This window comes from Corvus brachyrhynchos, unplaced genomic scaffold, assembly GCF_000691975.1.
Source record: "Corvus brachyrhynchos isolate BGI_N302 unplaced genomic scaffold, ASM69197v1 scaffold331, whole genome shotgun sequence".
NCBI lineage: Eukaryota > Metazoa > Chordata > Aves > Passeriformes > Corvidae > Corvus > Corvus brachyrhynchos.
The window spans coordinates 1,639,273-1,647,013 of record NW_008237229.1 but is presented as its reverse complement, the minus strand read 5'-3'; the positions used below and the strand labels follow the sequence as shown (position 1 = coordinate 1,647,013).

At 41.6% G+C, this 7,741-nt stretch overlaps 1 protein-coding gene and 1 long non-coding RNA gene across 2 annotated transcripts in view; one reads left to right on the top strand and one right to left on the bottom strand.

Annotated features, from left to right (window-relative positions):
* Positions 1–3,206: 3,206 nt before the first annotated feature.
* MPPE1 (metallophosphoesterase 1) overlaps positions 3,207–7,741 on the top strand; it is a 33,715-nt gene continuing 29,180 nt past the window's right edge. The window contains exon 1 of the mRNA XM_017729459.1: positions 3,207–4,066. The gene's annotated coding sequence lies outside the window, so the exon portion shown is untranslated. The remainder of the gene's footprint in view (positions 4,067–7,741) is intronic.
* LOC108445487 overlaps positions 7,296–7,741 on the bottom strand; it is a 7,473-nt gene continuing 7,027 nt past the window's right edge. The window contains exon 3 of the long non-coding RNA XR_001860363.1: positions 7,296–7,484. This is a non-coding gene — a long non-coding RNA (uncharacterized LOC108445487). The remainder of the gene's footprint in view (positions 7,485–7,741) is intronic.

Below are 7,741 nucleotides of genomic sequence, written 5' to 3'. Positions count from 1 at the left end.
CTCGGGAATGAAAGGGAAAAAGTGTGGGAAAAGCGGCCCCGGGAGAGGAAAGGCAAGTTCAGGTTTTAAAGTTCAGTAGCTTGTTAGTGCTTGGGAGTTCAAGTGTGTGCTAAGAAATACACGGCCCTTTCCATTTTTCCCTTGTCTTCGTGTGTCATTTTGGATTTGTCAAGGATGAGAAGAGGAGAATTCAGGCCCCACTGTTCTAGAATCCGTATAAGCCAAATTGCCATGCCGGCAGAGTAGGGAACAGAGCTAAGCGATTCTGGATCCGCCTCGTAGAAGGAGGGCAGCCCAGGATGAATGCATGCTTATGCAATAGAGCAGCCAGACTGTTGTGCTTAAAACACCGAGTGAGTGTTGGGAACACACACTTTATCTGTCAGAGTGAGGCTTTTCCAAATGACTTGTTCTGATGCACACTTGGCATTGAATGGGAAAAAAGAGAGCCCAGGGACTGAGTCCATCAGCATAGATTTTGAAAGGGGCATTAAGTACAGAGAGTGTATGAAATTTGTTATTGTCTTTCAGCACCTGCTTTGTGGTTGAGAGTTTCATTTTCAGGGCTAGAATAGAACCGCTTTAGTGGCAAACAGGTTTGCATGAAGAAAATTGCATAACACCACCACTTACTATCTCTGAACACAAAATTAATAAATTTCCTAGAGACCAGGCTAAATTAAATTGACTTGGGTATTCTATTTAATACCTAAATCTAGATCTATTTTCTTTTATTGTTTATCTTTTAGGACGCAGATGACTTTGGGATGAGAGGGACACTTGCCACATGTAGTTCACAAAAATAATATACACTTTTTAAAATAAAACACTTGGACCTTTTCCTTCTAAAGCAAGGGACTGAACTTCATGGATTGTAGCACAAGAATTCAACTTCATTCTTTAAATTTCTAAGCTCCACCCTGGCAGTGGATGCCACAAAGACAGCAAGGCTGTCACTCTACTTAGTGAAATATTTTTTAGTCCCCATTTTGAACCAGGAAAAAAATGGTAACAAAATCTGAGAAGGCGAATTAACTACTACACAAAGTGTGAAAGTTTGGTTCAAGTATGAAATGATGAAATTTTGTTGAATAAATTCTTACCAAATGTTTGTCAATCTTTCTGCTGACTAATTGCTCTACGTCACTTGTTTCTTCCAAACACATATCTCCTTTGTTCTTATGTAAGATTAGTTTCCTTAAGTGCAATAACCCTACAAACATGCAATATAATTTGGACTAGTGTAGAACAGAATTGCTCTGGATTCTTCCTTAATCTGAGTTTCCTCTAGGTTGATAGGAAATTTGTACTTTTTATTGCTGCCATAGCACACGGTGGCTTCAGGACCTTCCAGAGAGTTTCTGTGCAGGGCCAGATGTGTAAATGTATTTCATGGTGAGATGAAGTATAGACATTGCTGAGATGTAGTATAGACAATTTTGGTAAAAAAGAAAATGTACAGTTAACCCTGGCTTTGCGTTCTAGGAAGCATCTCAGGCCATGACAAAAGTGTTTTCTGTATTTTTCCTTGAAATACAAAGTTTTAGTTACTGAATTCACCATCAACAGAAGTCTATACCTATTGCTGAAACAGGCTAGATCCTATTCTGATGTAGTGCAGATGGTTTCTTCCTGTATGCCTCGGGTCTGCCTCAATACCTGGAGATTTGTTGTTAGTAGGCTGCCACAGGGGCATTTGGAAGGCAGTTTAAGGCATGTTTTGGAAGCAGGCAGTGTGAATTACAATGTAGTAGGCAGGATGCACAAGTATCCCCACTGAAGGTATCTACAGAAAGTTACACACACATCACAGAGAAGTACTGTTGCAAACACAGGGAAGTGCTCTCCTCAATATTTTTCTAAGCAGGAGTATGTCCTCTTTCTAAGTGATGTCTGGAAAACAAGCATTTGGACAGTAGAATTTCCCCAACCTTCTCTTCTTTCTGGTGGTAAAATATTGATAATAGGGTCACCAGGCTGAACCTGAGAGGCTAAAATATCTGAATGATATTTTACATATTTATTCTCGGTTTTTACAGATTCATTGCAGCTATGTGGCTCATGCAGGTAGATTTAAAACAGAACTAGAAGGCCAGCAAAGAACACTTCTTAGAAAATCAGTGACTGCAGCTAGTATTTTAAGACCTTCCAAAATATTTTGCAAAAACATACAGCTGCCTGTAAGGCCTATAAACGGTAATATTTCTCTTTATCAATCTCCTAGTCCATGACAACTGTTTATTTATTACTTTTCTGAAGTTTTTTTCAAACCTTCCTTAGCCTAGACCTGCCCAGGCAGTGTGAGCTTCCTCATGTGAGCTGCTGGCTGATTTTGAATATCCATTCACCTCTGAGCAGGTTGAGGCTGCTCTCTGCCTTGCTGGATCAGACTCTCCGTTCATCTTTCATAACTGCCAAGGTCTTTCATAACCTCTGATCTTTCATAACCCCAAACGCTAGCCAGTTCCTCTCACATGCCTTTTGTAACCTACACACACGCCACGTGTTTAATCTCGTCCATTTGGAATAGGCCCATCCTGATGAACCTGAAATACAAGTGTTTCCTGGGTGCTTTGTCTGCCTCAATTTTCCTGAGCCCCAGCCAGATTTGTGTGGATGTTGGACTTCCCTCCCTGAGACAATGAATGCTCAGTGGAGAGGAAAACCTGTTCTCTCTGACGCCAGAAGAGAAAAGGGAGCCTAGTCATGGATTTCTGCTCTCCCGGGGTGTGAAACCCTAATTGATTAGGTGTGGCTCAGCTGGGGGTGGCAGTCTCCTTCCCTTCCCGTCCTCAGCCGCTCTGTGCGCCACGCAGGGGTCCCCACTGCGGTCTGCTCGGAGCAAACACCAGGGTCACTCGCGGGGGGAAGCTGCTGCAGCTGGAATTGCTTTAATTCTGCCTCAGCAGACAGCTTGCCATTCTCTCCTTCGACAGTAATTGCAGGCTGCAGTGATGCCATAAAATAGGTTGTAGTTTTGCAGAGAGGGTGACCTCACTGTAGCTACCCGTCCGTTGACGTGGAATCCTCAGATGCTTTCCAGTGAGGATCTTTGTCGCTTCACGGGCTTGACGGATCTTTGTCACTTCATGGATTTGATGGATGGATTCCTAATAGGGAATAAAATGGGAGGACAAGTGTATAACAACTTTGATAAAAATAGAGGGGGGGAAAAAAAAAAAGGAAGAAATCTTTTACAGTTACTAGCCTGAGTGCGAAAGAGCATTTCCTCAGCGTGACAGCCAGAGGCTCGCTACACTGTTATTAAAGCACTTCAGTGGGAATCCATGCAGATGGCTTTTTTACCCAGCATAGGATTATATTGGATTACTCATATAAAATTGTTGTTTACCGTCTCTAGCCCTTTTCCCCAGAGCTTTTATCAGGAATCTCACAAAGCATGTAGTTTGAGCCTGCCTTTAAGAGGTAACCCAGATGAGAAGCCTTTTGTTTGTGTAAACTGCTACAGTGTTGTAGTTTAATGTAATTTTAATGTTGCAATGAGAGATTTTATACCTGATTAAAGGGGCTGTTTGGCCCAGATTTTCCTTTTGCCTACAAGGAGGGAAGTTAGACCATAAGGAGATGTTCTCTCTTGTTGCTGGACTCCCCAGAAGAGCTGTGGTGATCCCACTTCTGCTTCATCAGAGACAATCAGGAATTCTTAACACTGGCACAGTTTTTTGCAATGCTTGCTAATGAGTCGTTTATGGCATAATGCTTGATTAACACACTGTTCTGAGTGGTGTATGAGGTATTTCTTGTGTTCCCTTTCTGTCATGCAGAGCTATACTCTGACCATCTTTCTTCTTTATGTCCAGAAGGCCCAGGGATCACTGCTTAGACATGGTCCACATCTTCCCTCCTGCCACAAACTAACAAACTGTCTCAAACATGCAGTACAAGGCTCTCCCTTAAGATCTACCCTGGGGGTTGGTTATAACAAGGAAATTTTTTCTCACTTCAAGGTCCAACAGACAGCTCTACTGGTAAAATGGCATCCTTCAGTTTTTTCTGGAGTTTTCGGACTGGCTCTGTCATCCTGGGAAATTTTCCCTTCCAGGAGGTATGGCTGCAAGAACTTTCCTGAGGTGCAAGTGCCTTTGATTCTACAGCAAGAGATGTTTTTCTTTTCTATAGAGCGTTCTGTGACAAGGTAATACAGTCCCAGGCTGTTATTCTTTTCCCTAGACCACACCTGTACGTGTAAAATAAAAAGGTGTTTTTCCCTGGCCTTGAAGGAAGAAGCAGCAGGCTGTCTCTGCCACATGCACGCCAGTCTTGTTTTTTGATCCACGGAAGACACTGAACATTATCCACTGAAAACAATGTAACTTGATGTTTCTGTCACTGAAGGAGATACAGAACTTCTGTCAGTGTGCTTGTGACAGGAATGTTTTGGATTAATAAGTATTATCTCTGTTAGATTTTGTCAGCTTTAAGATTCACTTTCTCATCTATTATGAGAAAATATTTTTTGTTTCCAATTCTGCAAACAGTCACCTTTAATCTGACCATGTCTTGGTGCTTTTCCTCTTGATATGCAGGAAATGTTCATGAACTGAACTCTGAACTTTTGCTTTTAGCAAAAGTGGCTGTGCTGAGGCTTGGAAAAGCCAGACTGCTTCTCCCTGTTTCAGGGAAGGTTCCTGAACACAAATGGGATTATTACTCTGTGACCAAAGATCTAAACAAGATGTGGAAAGGGCTGTTTTCCCATGTTGGCCATTTTGTTCAAGGTTGTTCCATGATTTTTCAACTGGCATTTGTCTGTGAGACTGGCAGCCCCGATTGTACCACAGAACATACGGGGCAGAAAAATCACGTTAAGTCTTGCCATCTTCCAGACTGAAATGGACTCAGGAAGAAGTCACTGCTGACACAGCTGATGGATGGAATAAAAGAGATTAATTTAGGGCAGGTGAAATTTGTATATGATTTACAAAGGCATGAAGATTTTTATAGGAAAATTTTAATTCCTGAAAAATCAGATGAGGATGGTAGCTCTCTGAGGGTTGAAAGGACACATATTGTCCTTTAGTCCATGTAGAAAAAAGGCTACACTTGGGAGTTATTGTAGGGTTGCATCAGGTAATCCCATGCTTATGTGTTTTCTGACAAATCAATGATTTTGGTGCACATGTAGCAAGAAGAGTGCAAGGGGTACCATTCCTGTTTTTTGGCAGCAAGTAGCAGGCTCAGCACCGCTGGAATCAATGACAATTTCATTTGTGTGAGCCAGCATGAAATGTGTCTTTGTTCATACCAAACTACATTAAAACAAAAATGCAAGGAAACAAGAATGTGTTCAACAAACGAGCTGAATAATAGTGCAGGGAAATGTTTCTGCTGTAATTGTTTACAGTGAAAAGTATCCCAGTGGCATTTCATACATTCACTGCCACAGAGAAGTTTTTAAAAAAGCTTGTATTGTTAGGATCTTTGGAATCATGTTTCCTAATCAAGTACACATCAGTCTTTTATCATTTGTATAAATGATGGGGTTTTTTGTATACACGTAGGCTAACATTAGGTTTTGATTTTGGATGCTTCAAAATCTGATGGCCAGTGCTACCCACCAGCCTTAGGCCAATTTTAAAAATTGATTGAGTACCTTTAATTTGGAAGAATGGATGCTCATTTTGAAGTGGAGCCTCTCAAAATCAATGGCCGTTTTGAAAATGTCTGCTCATAAATGTGCATGATTAAACCAACAAGAGCTTCAGCTGTAGCTTTTCCCAAGAGGATCAAGATACAAGTAGGGGTTTTTTTGGTGTCATTTGGATGGATCAATGCTAGTTTGACAAAATCTGCATCTTACACAAACTCCTTGCAGGTCTAGCAGCATAGGTGAGAAACTTGGCTGTTGTCTGCTTCCTCCGTCTGTCTTCAATTCCCCTGCCAGGCATGGAAAAGTGGGAAAGAACAGGGCCCACTTTCTAGGTCAGAAATCAGGAATTCTTGTTTCCCTTTTAGCTCTGTTGGTCTATTTCCCAGGTTTTTTGTGTTCTACTAGTAATTTCTGAGTTTTGAAACTATTTGGGTCTTAAAAACTGTGCCTAGCTGCCTCGTCAGCTCCTGGGTAAGCAGGAGAGCAGCAGTGTGCCCAGAACTGGTTGTGTTGGTAGAAGAGCTGGGGAAACTGAGTCTGCAAGGTTTTACACATGAGAATCACAGAATGAGTCAGGTTGGAAGGGACCACAGTGGGTCATGTGGTCCAGCCTCCCTGCTCAAGCAGGGTCATCCCAGAGCACATAGCAAAGGATTGTGTCCTGATGGCACTTGAATATCTCCTGCAAGGGAGACCCCACAGCCTCTCTAGGCAATCTCTTCCAGTGCACGGTCACCTGCACAGTAAAGAAGTTCTTCTTCATATCTGGGTGGAACTTCCTGTGCATCAGTTTCTGCCTTTTGCCACTTGTCCTATTGCTTGGCATCACAGAGAACATCCTGGAGACTCACACTTTAAATATTCATACACATTGATGGGGTTCCCTCTCAGTCGTCTCTTCTCCAAGCTGAACAGGCCTGGCTCCCTCAGCCTCTCAAGTGGCCCAAGACTCATCATGGGCTTGTTTTCTCTGCTACTTCTGACCTAAGTTGCTATTTGAGTGCTGCCTGGTGCTGCCTTTTCTATGCTCTAGTTTCTGCAGAAGTCCTGAATTAATCCATTTGGGCTTTTTGCTTTACTGCTACACTCACAGTATTTAAAATACCCCGAACAACCCCAACCCAAAAGCAAACACCTGGGTACCATAGGAATGTAAGTCCTATTGAGCCTTGCACACACTTTGTACAGTATTATTCCTTGATATTCAAGTGGTCTTGCCTTGTATGGTATAAAGTGATTATGACATTCCCAATATTGAGGAAACAACTGTTATCCTACTGGTACTGTCTACAGTGCGATACTGGTATGCAGGATACGCTGGATTCCACTGTGCTGATCTCTCTCCACCACACTTACACTACAGCTTCTTTGTCACTGGAAAAATTATTTCTGAAGTAATTTTACAAAGTTTTGCAAAACATCAGAATCTGTATTATATATCAGAGTGCATTTTCTTCTAAATCAGTAACATAGATTCATTGAAATGTTGGTCTGGAAGGGACTTGTTGTCTACTTGCTCTGTGCCACTGTGCTGTGTGTATTAGGTATACCTGTATTCAAAGTCATGCCTGATCATTCTCTGATGTGTTTATTAAAATATATGGTGAGGAAGAACTACATGTATTTTTCTTTGATATCAAGAAATTTTCCCTCTCATCCAGTTGAAGGGATGAGAGATGTCTACTCTGTTAGACAGTAACTTTATTTCTGCTCATTCTCCTCTGGAGGACATGGGAAACAATTACTACTGTCCCTTACAATAACCAAAGATAAAGTCAGTTAAAATGATTCTGATTTCAACACCTCCTGATACGCTGTATTTTCTTCTATATGTAATTTTTATTCCTGTTTTACAGACTCCTCAGGACCTCACCTGAGACCTTGTTTGTGTTGGATAAGCCAGAATAAAACTGAGTAATTGCATCTCAGGGTATTGCTACTTCATCTGAAAATGGGACTTACCTTTCTCTATGTCTTGGTTTTGAAAGACAGGTGTCTGCTAAGGAAGGCAGAAGCCTCCCTTGAAGTGGCAGATATAACCCTTTTTCCTTTGACTTATTATAATTTTGAAATCAAGGGCCTTTAGGCAAAGATGTGGGAAATAGGAATAACAGTTCCTTACTATATATA